Source organism: Pinus tabuliformis, chromosome 7 (assembly GCF_031772625.1).
Source record: "Pinus tabuliformis cultivar Carrire ecotype Pingquan chromosome 7, CPIR1, whole genome shotgun sequence".
NCBI classification, from domain to species: Eukaryota; Viridiplantae; Streptophyta; class Pinopsida; order Pinales; family Pinaceae; genus Pinus; species Pinus tabuliformis.
Genome location: NC_142293.1, coordinates 813314521 through 813332931, shown reverse-complemented (window position 1 = coordinate 813332931; position 18411 = coordinate 813314521). Strand labels below are relative to the sequence as shown.

Genomic DNA, 18411 nt, shown 5'->3' with positions numbered 1-18411 from the left:
CAAACATCAAACAACCATGCCTTATAATCCTCTGCAGAATAGTGTAGTTGAAAGAATGAACATGATAATCTTAAATATGGTACGTTCACTGATGTTTTTCAAGAATGTTAAACTAATGTTTTGGGCTGATGTAGTTCTATGCATTATGTATATAAAGAATAGGTGTCCATCTCATGCTCTCAAAAACAACACTCCCTATGAAATGTGGTATGGATACATTCCTTCGATAAAGGACATTGATATATACCAACTCAGTCAATGGTTTAAGTGCTTGATGAGTTGGATCATGAAATCATGCGAATCAGTTTTGAATTACAGAAACGTAAAGACCAACAGTATCAATATCCACTTATAGACATTGATATTATACAAAAAAATAATCAATCTTCTGGATTATTACCTATTATTATGCAGTATTATATGCAATGGAAAACAGTGACAAAATGAATGTGATAGTAAAGAATATAAGGAAGAAAGAATGGTTGTAAGGGTAGGGCATCTATAATTCATCCATTTGATGAGGAGTTGAGTCAAGAGTGTTCATTTGCATTCTGTCGGTGGCCCCTGGGGGAACCTCTTTGTGTCTGAACAGTAATCATAGGTCATATAGTTCTTTCGCACCCACTGGAGTTTTTGCTCTTCATTCGAGTCCAAAGCCTCCTCTCCGGCGAAGTTAGAAGAAGAAGTAGTGGCACTGAAGTTGCTGAAGGATGCAACAAAGGGGGCTTTAGTCCAGTCTGTCTTGACCAGGCCACCTCTGGTTGCCCAATCATCTGCATTCCAAAGGCTGGAGTACATCCTCATTGCTTGGCTCTTCAGATAATGATAATTGCTATCTATTTTACCCAACTCTGTCTCCCTGTTTTTAAACACACGAATAGGAATCCCGTCTACAGAAAATCTGAATAACACGCATGTATTTTTGTTATTTTGAGAAATCTTATTGAATTCTATTGAATGGATGAATAAGTAATTAGAATTTAGAATACATACGTAACTTGATTTGGTGTCCAGAGCACGGAGTAAGTGTGAAAAGCCAGGTTTGGAGACTCTACAAGCTCTTGAGGATTTCAACTGCACAATCTCTTAAAGATCAAAAATACGCAACACACAACCCTGAGAGACTGGAAGTCACTGAGCATGTGAACTATGAAATCATTCACTCAGAGTCAAGATTGCACAATTAATCGATTTAATGGATTACATAACCCCTTGTCATTGGGAATTTCGCAATCCCTTCTGCCAGTGAGACTACACATTTCCCCAAGAAAGAAAATGTGCATCCCTAGGAAATAGGGAGTGTGAAATCACCTTTAGACAAGTGGCATAAAGTTTCTATTTTCAATATAAGGACAAGTGTCACTTTCTCCTTTATTTTAGGCATGTGCATCATAAAACCCTAACTCGACACCGTAGGGGCTAGATATATATAATAGATGATTTTAGAGCTCATTTTGACACTTGAAATTGGAGATCTAGCCTTCCTCATAAGATCAAGGAGCTTTGACTTGGTTTTCAGTGCTTTTCCGGGTAAGTTTCTCTTGTGTCACTTTTGTTGCTTTGTTTTTTCGTTTTTATCGCTTTTGTCTATATGAGTGTTATATCACTAATTTATTTTCATGATATATAGAATTTATATCATTATTAACTTGTACAAGTGTTGTTTTGGTGCGTTGTAACTTGTACAAGTGTTGTGTTGGTGCGTTGTTCAATTTTTATAAGTCTCGCATTGCTTTCTTGCTTTTTTCCTACCAAGAATTGTTGTTGCTGGGTCTTTTTGTGCATGCATGTTTTTCCTTTTCATGATCTTTTTTGGCCCATGTTGTTGATAGATATAACTCATCTGAAGGCCAATGTACACTTATTCTTGCTCCAACTTTAGATCTCAAAGTTCTCTCTCTCTCTCTCTCTCTCTCTCTCTCTCTCTCACACACACACACACACACACACACACACACACACACACACACACACACATTTCTCATTTCTACCTCCTCAACTGCACATTTCACAACCTCAAACATCAATCTCACCTCTTGGCCTCTGATCCAGCCCTTAGTGCCCAAACTTGGCCTTTGAGGCTGTGCAATGCGCTGTCCATTCTCTCTCCTGCCCAGCTGAGACTGCATATTGTGTAATCTCAAGCCTCAATCTTCCTCCATGTTTGTTGGGACTGGATAGTGTGTAATTCCAGAAGCTAGATTGCCTCCAAAATCCCAACAACTACGCAATCCTCCTCCTTAGTCAATGTTGTCCTACTTTAAGTTTGATTAATGAATTGATCTGCTTGAGCTAACTTTTTCTTACCATGAGTGCATCTCTTGTTATAGGTATTGCAAGTTTTGAGGTCATCTATTTTTCATTAGTAGCCTTCAGCACGCCTCTAAGGAGATCAACCTCAAAAGAAACAACAGAGAGAAGTACCAATGAAGTGGTTGGGAGTCCCGCAGTTACTATTCCTATTCTATCTAATACTCAACTCTTCGTTGAAAAAGACTCTGATATCACATGGCATATGGTCAAAGATGCATTCACAACTACAAAATTCAAGGAAAATCTGGAGGACAGACAGGTGTACATTAACATCTAATGATTACTTTTCCATAATGTTTCTTAGAGGTTCCAAGTCTTACCTTGTGCAAATGTCATCAAATGGATTCTACAACACTTGGATACTAAAATCATGATTCTCAAGTGTGTCAGTGGGCAGTAGCTTGCTTCTAATTTAATCCATGACATTCACTTGATGTACCACTTTCCTAAGCCCGAGGAATATATGGATTCACATTTCTATGCAATCACTAGCTATTTAAATACCAAGGATGTTATGAAGACATGGGTGAAAGAGCCATCTAAGTTTCGCTAGACACCTAGTAACACTTACAAGACTAGATCCCTCAAAAAGGTGTTTTAGTAACTGATAGCGTTATGTTGTAAAATATATGGAAAGAAGAACATTGAATCCTTCCCTAAAGGATGAGTTTACATGTTGTGTCATATTTTCATGAAGGAGAAGATGTCTAACTAGCTCGGTCTTTTAGCTCAACAGTTTAAGATTAATGTAAACAATACAAAGAAACCAACTAAAAGCACGCTAAATTCTACATGTCGGGATATCTGTTGGATGGTATATGTGCTCAATCTTTTTTTCCTAGCATGGATTCGAAATGGACACCCAAGGAACCTCCTATTCACATTCATTTCAAATTGATTTCAAAGTGCAGTTACAAAGGAGTCATCGAGAAGTTGGTTGATCACTTCTTCAAATTCTTGTACTCAATGATCTTTGAAGAAGAACATCCTTGCATGTCCCATGAGGCAATGGAATCAATATCAGAAATTGCTGATTGGTTTGCCTTAAAATATCACACTTACCTCATGTTGTTTGGCTGCCAAAAAACATCTCATTTATTACCGAGGTATGCTACATATAAGTTGGTCATGCAAGTGGTCACATATCATCTTGCCACATGCTTATCGGCAATACTGTAGGGGAAAAAGAAAGCACCTTCACCTACTTTTCCTTTGCAGGTGGGATGTTACAAAATCAAGAACTTAAGGGTTACAGAAGCTAAAGTAAAAGAGTTAGATAACATCAGGTTTGACATGATAGATTATCATGAATACGATCCTAGAGATATTTTCAAGTAGCATTGTGCCAATTTGCATTTTAAGTGGCCATGTGGGACTTTCTCTAGTCCAAAGGTGGAGAATATTAAGGACTAATATAATCCCTCTAGGCCTCACACACCAGGAAGCCAGGTAGGCCCTTCCCATGTGGCTCTAGAGTAGGAGACTACTCTGAAATCAAGGCAACCGAAAGAGCACATCTCAATGAGTATTAAATATAAAAGGAAGGTTGATCACATCCCAACATAGGATCAAATCCACAAGTTCAAAGCGGACCCAACTATTCTAAAAGCGGCTATGGGAAAAAAAAGGAAGCAACAACGAGAAGATCATAAGAGGAAATAAGAAGAGAAAAGGCATAAAGAAGAATAGGAAAAGAGAGAGTAAGAAGAAAGGCATAAAGAAGAATTAAGAAGAAAGAAGGAAGAAGAGGCAATGCTAAAGAAAGCAAAAGAAGAAAGACAAAAGCAACTACACGAAGAAGAAATCAAGCAGAAGTAGGATCAAGAACTTGCTCAAGAGGTTCAAGAGCTAATAGTTGTCCAAGATATCGAAGTAGAAAAAGGGGAGTTGAACCAAGATGTTGATCTTATGCCCAGTATAGAACATATCATGACTCAGTCTCTGCCTCCTCCTACAGGTGGCAAATCTCTAGGTGATCTTCAAATTGGGGTTTTAAGGGAAGGTCATAATGACACTTCATCAAGAAGTAGTCATGTTTATAGCCATTGTTCTCTGAATTGCATGAAAATTGTGAAGGTGGTGCTTATGAGTTGATTTTGAGCAGTGGATTCAAGAGGACTGGTTGCCACTGTCTATGAGAATAACCTTGTTATACTTTCTTTGTTTGTTGAAAGTGAAGGACTCTATGAGTGAGAGTTATTTGTAAGAGAGATAGTACCACTTGAGGAGGGTCCCTTTCTTGTATTGACAAGGATTGTATGTACTCATTATCCAGATGTTGAGATCAATAAAGTGGCCACCCCAAGATTGAAGCAGGGCCCAAAGACGTATTCCACACTGGATGAACTCCATTATCATATGGTTTTCATCTCGTTTTCTTTCCTTGCTCGCATTTCTCCATAGTTTTCATTTTGAGTATCGCATGCTTGATGTATATTGTTAAGTTCCTTTAATTTAATTGTTCATATGGGAACACTTATGAACTAAAATATTTTTAAAGACCCAAAATTTTTAAATCTTGCAAAGTGTTAGTGATGATCGATTTTCATATCGAGTGGTATCTAAGCAGGTCTGACCAGATTGCAAGCATGGGCGAGAGTTTGAAGCATGCAAGGCTCCAAGAATTAGAAGAGAGATTAACTTATCTCTTCAAGAGGAGAATAGGGAACTTAAAAGGCTGCTAAAAGTTGCATAGGATCAGAAGAGAAAGTTATATGTCATGTTGAAAAATTTTATCGAGGAGAAAACTGGTGAATATTGTACTATTAAAGCAATAAAAATCCCCTCCAAGACTAGATAAGTTTGTGGTCATGGTGAGTATAATGGAAATGGTCCTTATCAGGAAAATACTGACGTTTGTACCTTTTGTCAATTGGAGAATACTTCCTATGTGTTGTACCAAACAAGTGGTTTCCTAGAAGCATCATCTACTACTTCGTCTACAACAGAGAAGGAGGAGACGGATAAAATTATGTTGGAAATAATACTGAGAGGGGGGGGTGAATCAGTATTATCAGAACTATAAAACTTTTTCAATGCTCAGAAACATATACGCTACTTTAATTAAGTGAACCCGCGTGTACACGCGACTGTGTCTAATGCAACAAGCGTATACCCAGAGATCTTATAATTCTGTTAGCTTAATCTTCAGTAAATGCATCAGAACATTATTAAGCATATTAACAGTAAACAGGTGCAGTATAAAAGAACAGAACATCACACAAGAGCCACACACATGAACACCATGATATAAGGTGGAAACCCAATGTGGGTGAAAACAACCTGCTGCAATTCGTCTCTTTCTTCTTTAATGAGAAACTTCTTTTACAATGTACTGGTGCAGTCCTTTTACCAGTACGCAGGCTACAACCTGCAGAGGGCTACAACCCTCTCTCGTTTTCCAACTACTTCTGGAAGGGAGCTACAACCCCCTCAGCTCTTGTACTAGCTGATCCATTTACTAGTACGTAGGTGCTGACCCTACAACCTTCAGGGACCACGTTTCATCAATTTTCAGACTGGATCCAAGAGTACAAAACAAAAATTACTGCAATACAATCATCAACTTAAACTTGCATCATAATTCATTAAATAACCCAATACTGAATCACTGAAACCCTGTCATCAAGAACACAGAACCAAAACTAGAGCCCAGAACTCTGCAACAACCACCAGAATCAGCAGCAACCTGAAATATCAAATCTTATTATGCATACGCTACTTCACTGTACCAAACCCGCGTGTATACGCGCTTTCACCAAGGGCAACCCGCGTGTAGATCTAGAAATAGATTCTTATGCCTTCGCTGTTAGATCCGACCCTTGCCAAACGTCCCGAACAGATAACCAGCAATACCAGATCCTCTCACTTCGTCAGACACACAATACATCCATCAACTTGCCTAATGATCTTCTCCTTATATAGCCTTAGGCCTTGTTCAATACCAAGAGCCAAAACCATAGTAACCCAATACCATCAACCTCAAAACTAGGGATTGACACGCCCGTCGAGACACCATGGTCCGAAACCATAGGCACAACTTCCAAGGACTAACCGTCACGGACCAAAGGTACTTTTCCACATACACGCTCTTTTTCTGAAGCCAACCTGCGTGTACACGCGACTTGGGCTTAACGAACCTGCGTGTATGAACTTTCTTGGCATGCTGTACTAAGATCTGTCCTCTGATTAAGTTGCCATCACCTGTACCACCTGTACCAACCTCTGAGCACCTGTACCAGCCTCTGAGTGAGTTGCCATCAAGGACAACACTTGAATCATAATGCCAACAAATTCAAGAAGAGGACCAAGGGTCTCACACAAAAAATGAGGTAAAAAATAATTCATGTCCAATTTAAATTCTTTCTCATGATAATGATAATGCTTCTTTTGCATCATTTGCAAAACATACCAAAGGTATTGGTATGAAATTGTTGACCAAGATGGGGTACAAAGGTAGGGGCCTTGGAATTAATGGCCAAGGTATCATTAGCCCTATCGAGGTAAGAATATGACCTTGGCATGAAGGATTGGGATATGTCCAAGAAAAAGTTGGAGAATGCTCAGAAATTGCAGAGACAAGGAATTCTACAAGTGTGGAATTCGTGTAGAAAGAACTCTTACAAATGTATGGAGCACCAAATCATGGTGGTGACAAGGGTGGAAAAACGTATCCAAAGAGAAATGAATATTTATCTCATAGTGATGGTGATGATGATTGTAAGACATATTTGGAGAGAGATGAATGTCTCAAAGGAAGAACTAAGTCAAGTTCTCTTCGCTAGACTCATATTCCAGAAGACAACCATGAAAGGAATAAGCCTCATGATTATTCAAATGCTTTCTTTGATTATAAGAAACATAATCACATGAATACAATTTTATGGAAAATGTTTCCTTGTACTTTTTTTCATGCATGTAACCACTATGTAGCCAAGTTCCAAGAAAGGAAAGCATTGATCTAGAAAATGAACATGTCATATAGAAGTGAAACAAGGAAGGAAGACCCTCTTCCAAGTTTCAAGGATTTCTTTCCAAGAATCAAGCGCAAGAAATTTTGCACCCATTGCAGTATAAGTGGGCACTAGATTGAAAAGTGTTGGAAACTTCATCCACAACTTCATCCCAAGAAGGAAAATAAGGTTATAAAATCTCCTGTGAAGGTAGTGGTCGATGAAATATTGGGGCACACTGTAACCATTCCTGAAGGAGCTCATGAAGAGAGTCAACTACAAAAAGATAACTTAGTAGCTTGGTTGGGTAAGAAATGGGTAGACTATTTGTTTAGTTAAAAGCATCAATTTTATTTTTAAATCGCATGTTGTATGTCTCTACAGTTAGGCAATTTGTAAAAGTGATGTCATGTATAAATCACTTATTTGAAACATAGTGTTTCTTTTGCCTTGTTTTTGAGTCAATGGGGATGGGAATTTGAGAGATGTGTATATTTTGTGTGTACAAATTTTTGAGTCCAAAGGTTATTTTTGTGGAAAAGTGTGATCCAGGTGGATCTTAAAATGCTCAAAATTTTACTATCCCAAAATTCCTTATAAATGACTCCATTGTGTATAGCTTGAAAAGTCGATTTTGGTGCAATTTCAACGGGCTCAAACAAAGTCTGTACGGGAAAGTTATTATGGGTCAATGTTCGGGGTTGATAGGTAAAAAAAATAGCCAAAGGTTAAAGTTGACATCCGCGTGGTAGTCTATACTGCTAACATGGCATACAACTAATTGACATTAGCATGATGATGTGATAGCACGAAGAGATTCCATGTGTCACTCAAATTTGGACTTCTTAGCATCTAGTTGGACCAATGGAAATTAGCCATGTGGCATCCATACATATGATGTGGAAAACTAAAGTTGTGTACAATGGTGACATGACAGTCCATACAGTGATGTGTAAGCTAATGTGGCATGAAATGGTAGGGTATGGATGCTGACATGGCAGGACACGTGGTAGACCATATAGTTGAGATGGTAGGACACGTGGTAGACCATATAGTTGAGATGGCAGGACACATGGATGACAGGTGGGCGAATGATGAGAGGACACATGGCAGTATGGTGGTTGACTAGGAAATTGACGTCAGTAGATGTTTAGGCATACTATTGGTGATATGGACCAATCATAGGCCACCATGTGGGCCAATTAGAGGGTTTCATGCAGCCCTATGAAAGGCTTCCATGTGGCCTTGGATTCCAAATAAAAGATTTGTTTTGAGGCACGTTAGATTCGAACCCCAGACCTATCGGAAAACAACTCGACGTTCTACCATTAGACCAATTGTGTAACTTGTTAATTTATGGTCGTCAACCATATTTAAAGTATAGAGGTTCAATGGTTGGAAGTAATGGGCGGGTTGACATGCTCACCTAACCGACCCAACCCATGGTTTATTTTGTATGCGATCAGCGGTAGGGGGAACAAGTCTAGTGCATGGCATGGTGACCACCACCTGTGCCCATGGTTTAGGCCAACAAAAACCTAAGGGCCAATGACCCATTAATTTATTAAAACAACCAACATGTCAACAACGTTGACCCCACCATTTTGAATCCTCAACCTAGAGGGAGATAACCAATGTGCCCACCAGTTGGGCTATAAGTCATTGGTTGAATGACTTGTAGAAGCAGGTGGTTTTGTAGAGCAGATTATAGTGCATTTTGGTACAAGAGCATATTTTGGCCATCTTAGGGCCTTTTTGAGCACCGTAAGAGCTGAGATAGGGGTTTTTTACCCTTCTGAGCAGCATGGCAGTGTCAGAATTGTAGTTTGATGTAATCATTACATCATCATAGTTTTGGTGAACAAAAGTGCTTAACACTAATTTCCCACAATTTTCAATGTAGACTTTCCTGAAGGAGGCCTAGAGAGACTGAGCGAAACATGGTCAAGTTTATACTCAAATGGATTGAAATTTCATAAAAGGAATTCAACTACATACGTCTGTTTTCTTATTTGAGCAACCGATTTTCAAGTTATCTTCAGGTTGGGGTTTTGAGGGAAAGCCATAATGACACTTCATCAGGAAGAAGTGATGTTTACAACCATTGGTATCTAAATTGCATGACAATTGTGAAGGTGATACATATGAGTTGATTTCGAGCAATAGATTCAATAGGACCGATCACCACTATCTGTGAGAATGTCCTTGTTATACTTTATTTGTTTATTGAAAGTGAAGGAATATATAAGTGAGAGTTCTTTGTAGGAGAATGTCTCTTTGTAGGAGAGACAATGCCACTCGAGGAGAGAGTCCCTTTCTTGTATTGACAAAGATTGTATGTACTCATTATCTAGATGTTGAGATCAATAAAATGGCCACCCCAAGATTGAAGCAATGCCTGGAGACGTAGTCCACACTGGACGAACTTTGTTATCATATGGTTTTCATCTTGTTTCTTTTCCTTGCTTGCATTTCTCTGTATTTTTGGTTTTGAGTATTGCATGCTTGAATTATATTTTTAAGTCCGTTTAATGAAAATGTTCATATGGGAATGCTTATGAACTAAAATAATTTTAAAGACTCAAAATTTTTAAATCTTGCAAAGTGTCAATGATAATTAATTTTTAGATCACCCCCATATACTTTAAGAGTACATTTTGGTTCTCTGGGGTGATATCCAACATTATGGAAATATTTCTAAATTTCGTGGTGTACTCTTGTGCACTCTACCCCTTCATTTACCTGAAGTGGTGCCACTTGATCCACTGGTCCTTTACACACCTGTTATAGACATTTTTGTGCCTCGCGTCAAGGAGCATGGAATGTCAATAATTACAGGGATCCTCAGTCCCTAAATATGTTGTTCTTACCCCTAAAAGAACAAGGTCATCAAACAACAGCACTTCCAATCAGTTCTCCACCTGAAAACACTTCAAAACAGGCTTATTTTGGATCATGTCAGCTGCTTAACTGAGCATCTGCGCTGTATTGCAACTGTCCCACTCTGTACCTGCGCTGGAAGTCAAAAACAATGAAGGCTACCTGCGCTGGGCGAGATTGGCCAAGTGGCACAGTCATCCTGTAAGGTGTCAATTGCCCAGGAAGCTTCCAAAATGACACTTGGTTCATGAGATTCGCCCTGTGATGAGTAAGAGGTACTTGATCACCATGTGTAAGCAAGGATCTCCAAGTGGACACACGAACTGAAGATTAACTGAAGATGGAGAGGACACTAGTCAGCTATATGCCAGCCTCCAGCTGACTCATCCTTTCCTCTTCCCTCCTATATATAGAGCTCTTCTATGAGGTCTAGGGAGGCTAGAATTTTGTATAAGCAAGGAGGTGCTGTTGGTATACTGCCAGGATTATTGGGTGATTGTTTTACTAGAGGTGAAGAAGAGAGTTCTTGCTGCCGAGGAGGTGCTGCTGGATTGGGGCCAACATCATTGGTTGTAACTTCCTCTGGAACCCTGTTACTTTCTATCAATAAAGTTTGCATGTTCTTCTATATACTTGTTTTACATAGATGCTTTTGTGTTTACATGTATATTTGATGCAACCTAATCCATGCTTCAATTATGATTGCTTGTATCTCGTAGTTTGCTCCCTTTTGTTGTGCAGATTCTGTGTGTAGCTGGATCGGCTTGGAGAGTAAAGAGCTGGGAACGGGATACAAAGCGAGAAGGACAAGGATCGACTAAGCGCAAGACACCAGGTTGGTTGATCCTCTTTCTATTCTCTCTGTGCTTTCATAAAGATGAACATGAAAACTTTGTCATTCAGTTGTTGCTAAAGTCTGTCACCTTTAGAAAGGGTTAGTGTCATCCGCATCGGATACTTTTCCCCACAACAACACCTGATAGGGTTAAATTGTGAATTTATGAGGGTTTTAAAGTCCTCCCACTTAATCACTAGAGGATCTCCCTCCAACATCAAGGTTTTTGTGTGGATTTCCCACCAGATCAAGCACGGTCCTCTAATTTTAGTTACATAAATGAAATCTTCCATTCTTCTTCTTTATGATGAACATTGAACTAAACTTCTAAATGTTGCAACTAGTGATTTAGCTTCAAAGAAACGATCTCACATTAATATAGCTTGGTATCAACCTTCACTTCCATTTTGAATAGAGAATGTGAATGGTTCACGACACTCAAACATAGTTGATCTTTTTCGGTTCCTTTCTTTGATTCCTTCTATGTTTCTTCCTAATCTCCTTATCTCCCCTTTGGTCATATTTCTATGTTAAAACCCCCATATTCTCCAAATAGCCGAAGGTTATTGGTCGGGGCTTCCATGAGGAGATTCACGTTACAATTTGTATCTGCAACTTGTGCTTCCAAAAGTGAAAATATAAGCCTTTGCAGGATCACAAGGTTTATTCACAAATTCTTCGACCATGACTAGGGTTTTATGAATTTGGCTTAGTCAACCTAGATGCCTTGCAAATATCCACAATATACCGAAATAAAATTTCTGTGATACTAATATGGTCAGTAAATTGTTATAGATATTCCACTTAATAGTTTGTCACAACAAATCTGAAAATTTATACTTAAAAATATGAAATCTACACTATGAGAGTTTATTTCTCTTTAGATTTTTGGAATTGTAAATCATTATTTATTGTGTATGCATGAAAATATAATTATGGAGAAAATAGAGAACAAAAAAATTAAAACTTCGAAACCACAATTCGCATAAGATATATCTTGGGAAACCCTTTTAGGAGAAAACCTAGCTAGAAGATGAGGTCGCTCTACTCTCTTTCTTTGAATATAAAATGGGTACTAGTACAAAGATGTAAGGCATGTGGCTTATGGGATACTATAGTGCACAAATTATCTATGTGTATGCTCTCCCTATCCCTCTTAGCTATTATGTTTGTCTATATAAAATTCCCTCAAGAAGAATGGATCACATTTTCCTATTAGTGGCCCGATTATAACAAAAATTGATAACTTACTAGTGGTTAGGTTTGACTCCTTCAACTCTTAACTAGAATTACAATATGGAATATTCTAGAGTTTTCTTCATTATAATCATGTGGCTATCCCCGTTTCCATGAATAATGGGGGTTGATGTGGTGTCCTCTAGAATTATGGTGACCAAAACAGAAAGGTCAAGTTCTGAGTGGCATAAATTTTGGATACAGATTTTGATTGAAGCGATTATTGCATTGTTGGAAAGGTTTCTATATGTAGAATAGGAAAAAAATGGTTTGGTGCTAAGATGGAAAATTTTTGCCCCCAAACAATGTCATTTGATGACTTAAGATTCTCTCAAAAATTTTGAGACCTCAATATGCTAAACTTGGTCTTACTGCTAAATAAGATCTCATGAGTTAATTCCTCCACTTTTTCTAGTTTGAAAACATTGAAATAGATGAAAAACAATATAATTACCCAATCCATATCAATAACCATGGTATTTCAAAAAATATAATTAATAAACATATAAAAACTTAATAAATTTAATTAACTATATATATATATATATATAGAGAGAGAGAGAGAGAGAGAGAGTAGTTTCATATTTAAATTTAATTAATAAGTATATAAAAATTTAGTATCTACAATATATTTTTTTCAAAGTTTTATGTCTATTTATATATCTATATTACCAATGCTATGCATATTACATTAAATAAATAACTAAAAATTTATATGCAAAACAAAAATGTTGCATATATATGTAACTATATAGTAACTATGTGTAACTATATATGTAATTGTAATTGTAATAATATATATAATTACATATCTTATTCTAATAAGATAAGTAACTATATGTATTATTAGAGTTTTATTATGTAATTACATATATTATTAGAGTTATTATACCATTAAAGATAAGATTAGAAATGTGAAATGTACATAAATATAAATAATATCATTAAGAACCAACATAGAACCATTTCAACTCCAGATATATTAAGTGCTGAAAGGAATCAAATGTCTAGAGGTGTAAACAATTGCACTTAAATAAACATTTGCATCTTGAGAAATTTGATCGTTCTTGGCCCTTGATAGATCTGGACTCAATTAGATTCTCTCAAGGTGCAAACATTTACTCAAGTTTTGCACTCAAAAAATGGTTTTCCTCTTGAGAATTTTTCTCTCTTCGGATGCTTGGTAAATCCAGAGTTAAGATGGATCTATGTTAGTTTAAAAGGTTAAAAGTATCTCATGGATCTATGTTAGTTTAAAAGGTTAAAAGTATCTCATGGATCTATGTTAGTTTAAAAGGTTAAAAGTATCTCTTTGTTTTAATTAGTGTAAATAATAAAAACAACATGATTAAATAAGAATAGATTCTCACGAGCTTCCTAGTGTCTGTGTTTGGACAATTCTTATAATGTCATGGACTAAACAGTTTATCTTTTATTATTATTATTATTATTATTAAATGAAAATGGTTGATGGGGAACAAACAACCTTCCTAGATATACACAACATCCTGCAAGCTACATGTATAATAAACTCATTGTTCATCCTAAGATCAAGACCTCGGGACACCACTAGAAACCGTAGCTGTAATTGCCTCCTGAAAACCAGATGTAGGGGATAACATCTCATTCATACAACCATTTCATCCTCCAATGAGGAGACATTATTATTATTATTATTAACTAGAGAAATTGGAAAAATTCTCTTACTTACATGACATAAGGATGAGTCCTATCATGACATAAGGATGAGTCCTATGAGTAACATATAGTTGGAGATCAAGCATATAAGACACTCACAAGTTTAAATTAGTGACCATTACAGAAAAAGTGATTTAACAATGCACCCATTCAGTAATTGTTTTAAATTATTTTAACATGAAACTTATTCACTTATTATTTTAATTTGTTTTAAGAATACACTCTTCCACAAATTATTTTATATATTATAAATAAATTAATATAATAATCTAATTTCCTTTATTATTTTAAATTAAATTTAAAAGCTATAATTATATCTAAAATTTATTAATATTATTAAAAAACGCATTAACACTCTATAAAAATAAATAATAATAATAATTTCATATAATATTTAATATATATTCACTTAAAAATATGATTTTATAATATAATATAATATTTAATATTGATCGTGATGACTGAGAAACCTTCCTTCACTCAAACAGTAAGTTGTTAGATCTATAATAAACCTTCCTTCACTCGAACAATAAGTTATTAGATCTATAATCTAATTCTATTCTATTTTTGTTACGACATTGAATATATAAAATTTTTAGAGAAATAATTCTTAATTATATATTAATATATAGTAATGAGAGTATAGAAAATTTTAAAGTATTTTTATATATTTTGTGGATATTAAAGTGGATAAATTATTGGTTTTTATTATCGGACTTTATTTCTTTAAACCACTTAAACTAAATTTTAAAAATTTTAAAATAATTATATATATATTTTTTTATTTCTTTTTAAATAATAAATTTAATTGTATAATAATTTATTAAATAATTTATATTTTTTTTCTAAGTAAAGCTAAACTATTATATTACAGCAAGAGCAGAGTTACATTGTGAAAATTACAACGGGGCCGCGGCCCTGTAAAATTTGTCCAAGGACAGACAGTAAACACCTGAGAATTCATGCCAGAATTACATAGGACACATGGACAAAGACTTAGAGCCACACTCATGTAGCTGACACATGGACAAAAACACTTGAAGAACATCGACACAGAACAGAGATAACATAAAACCGACACAATTACATAGAGACAGAGTGACAGACTCATATATAACCGCATTGGAAGCTGACTGAGAAAAATTCTTGCTGTAAAACCTGGAGCGCGAGCTGGGCATGTCAATCTTCATCAGTGGTCTGCGGTTCATCTTCTGCCTTGCAGCATGGAGGCTGTAGGATAGCTTTACCAAGGTTGCGCGTTCCACGGTCGCTTGGGCCAGCGCCTGAGTCACAAACAGGTTCTCTCAGGCTCGCTCCCGGGTCATGTAAGGGCCACATCATCTCAACAGCAGGGAATTCCATATCCACCGTAGGAACAATCCCAGGAACACGCGGAGGGTTGGCCCGTGGGTTGCCATCCTCATCTTCCCAGGGATTGCTGCAATGCTCCACAGAGACAGTCACAAAGAAAGTAGAATTGGCTAAGGTGCAGGGGAGGCGGTATCTCACCATTGGGTGTTCCGTATGCCCACAATCCATGCGCGCAGGAGGTTCCCCCAGTCTGCCTCTGCCCGGGGGCCTTCCCCTCGGCCTTCTGCACTCAGAGGTTTCCTCAATTGAGGAAGAAGTCGAGGGGGCTCTGCCACTATAACCTCCCCTACCACTGTTGCCCCTTCCGCGATTGCGATGCATGCTGGTCTTCTGAACAGAGCGCACAATTCCACAATGTAACAACGTTGTTGGCACAGAAATACTGCCAGACCAGGTCTTTGTTTCCCAATTGCCAAAAGCTGTGGCCGCAGAGCCTTGACCCTCTTTCTCAAAGCTTGAATGAGAGCTGAGACTCTGTGCCTCCACACCTTCTAACGAAGCCAGAACAGGAGCTGACGATAGACGCGGATAAGAGCTGAAACTCTGTGCCTCCACACCTTCTAACGAAGCCAGAACAGGAGCTAACGATAGACGCGGATAGATAGGCGCTGCCAAATTCTCAGAGGCGCAATTGGCTTGCTTGTGAGCTTGCCAATTGCCCCACTCTTCAGCAGCAACACACCCACATTCACATTCTGGGCAAGAATGACAGTCGAAGTTCAGAACCTCCGTCACCTCCGACAAGAACATAACAGTTGCAGAAAGGAATGGCGGAAGAATGTCCGAGAGAATGCGGTTATGAAGCGCCATGTTGCGCTTCTCAAGACTCGCCTTGAATGTCGACAGGACGCCTCTGTCAACTCCCTTTACTCCCTTCCTTAAATGCTGCAGGTTGGTGAATTGATGGTGTGTCCTCCCGTCATGCGTGGCTCGTCCGGGCGGACACCTGCCCTTTGGACGAGCCTTATACGCCAAGTGTCTAGCGACCACCCGCATCCGGGGTATTAAATAATTTATATTAATAAAAATATATACAATATTATTGTTTAAATTTTTGTAAATTTTTAATAATTTGGTGAAAAACTGGTTTCCCATGGTATAGGGTTTTATTGTAATTATTGCAGTTAATATTGCATAAATAAATTTAGTATTATAATAAACCTTTAAATTTCACAAATATATAATAAAAACATAAATATAAAAAATTAGACTACGCATTAACCGACAACATTACAATAAATATAAAAAAATAGACACGAATGGATAAAGGGTCTCTCGCAGGATATATATATATGTATATTCTTTATAGGGTGATAAAAGTCTTTTATGATAAAAATATAAATAATATTTTAAAGACATTTTAATGATACATTGTAAAAGAATTTGAAACAAATTTAAGAGAGACGGTGAAAACTATGGTAAGACTGAAAATGTGTTTTAACTAAATGTATAAATATAACTTTTTTTATTTTATATATATCTATCTATCTATCTATATATATATATAATAATTTAAATTTATAACTATTATATTTGTGAGAGATTCTTTGGCGAAAATCACATGGAATACGAACCAACTAGTGTGGTTCATCGTCAGGACAAGATGAAGAAATAGATCCAGCTTAGCATGTTAAATAGTCTCCAACGGCTAACTTGACCAACAGTTAGTTTGACTCAAGGACCGGGGTCAAAATTATTTAATAATATAGTTAGAATACCTAGGATCAATAATATATATATATATATATATATATATATATATATATATATATTTTAATGGGTAAAAAATATTATAAAAATTATAAGAAAATTAGTATTTAAAAGGAATTTTAGTTAAATAAAAGACCTTAAAATAAATTAAATAACTCCAAATAAATAAAGTAATATATAAAATAATTTTAAAAATTATAAGTAAATTAATAATTAAATGGAGAATTAGTTACATAAGGGACCTGTATAAAATAAAGTTAGGTTAGTTAGAATATAAGCTGATAATAATAGATAATATGCATAAATGAAGTAATAAAAAATATATAAAAATAACAGAAGAATTATAAAATTTATAATTCAAAAGGAAAATAGTCATAACAGACCTTAATAAGACGGTAAAAAAAAAAAATATTAAATAAATAAATAAATAAACAAATAAATAAAAATAAATAAATAAGTAAATAAATAAAAATAAATAAATAAACAAATAAATAAAAATAAATAAAAAAATGGGACCATCTTCCGTATGTTCAGGGGACCACTGATAGAATTGGAAGGATTCTCAGGAAACATAGTATCCCTGTGACCTTTAGGCCCCTAAACACCATTCGTATGTCCCTCAGATCGGTGAAGGATCCCATCGACCCTAAGGATATGAAAGGTGTTTATTTGATCCCCTGTTCCTGTGGGACCCCCTATATTGGGGAGACTGGTCGCTCCATTAATCAAAGGATTAGCGAGCACGCTGCGGACCTTAAACATAGGAGAGCTAAGTCTTCTGCTTTAGCTGAACATGCTGAGAAAACCAATCATCATGTTTGTATTGAGGAGGCTAGTGTTATTGCTAAGGTTTCGCATTTCCATCATCGAAAATTTAGGGAAGCGCTTGAGATTGAAAAGAGGCCTTGCAATCTCAATAGGGAGGATGGCTGGAAAATCAGTAGGTGTTGGATCCCAGCACTCTCTTCCTAGTCATTTTTCCGCCCCCTCTGTAGGTATTTTTATTTTTATTATTATTATTAATTTTATCTTTATTTATTTATTTTTATTTTTATTTATTTATTTAATTTAATTTAATTTTTTTATTTAATTTTATTTATTTGTTTATTTATTTATTTATATTTATTTGTTTATTTATTTAATATATATATATATATATATATATATATATATATATATTTTAGCGTCTTATTAAGGTCCGTTATGACTATTTTCCTTTTGAATTATAAATTTTATAATTCTTCTATTATTTATATATATATTTTATTACTTCATTTATGCATATTATCTATTCTTATCAGTTTATATTCTAACTAACCTAACTTTATTTAATACAGGTCCCTTATGTAACTAATTCTCCATTTAATTATTAATTTACTTATAATTTTTAAAATTATTTTATATATTACTTTATTT

General features: G+C 36.0%; 1 pseudogene; it reads right to left on the bottom strand.

Annotated features, from left to right (window-relative positions):
* Nucleotides 1–540: 540 nt before the first annotated feature.
* Nucleotides 541–1384, bottom strand: LOC149250066 (xyloglucan endotransglucosylase protein 1 pseudogene; annotated as a pseudogene).
* Nucleotides 1385–18411: the final 17027 nt, after the last annotated feature.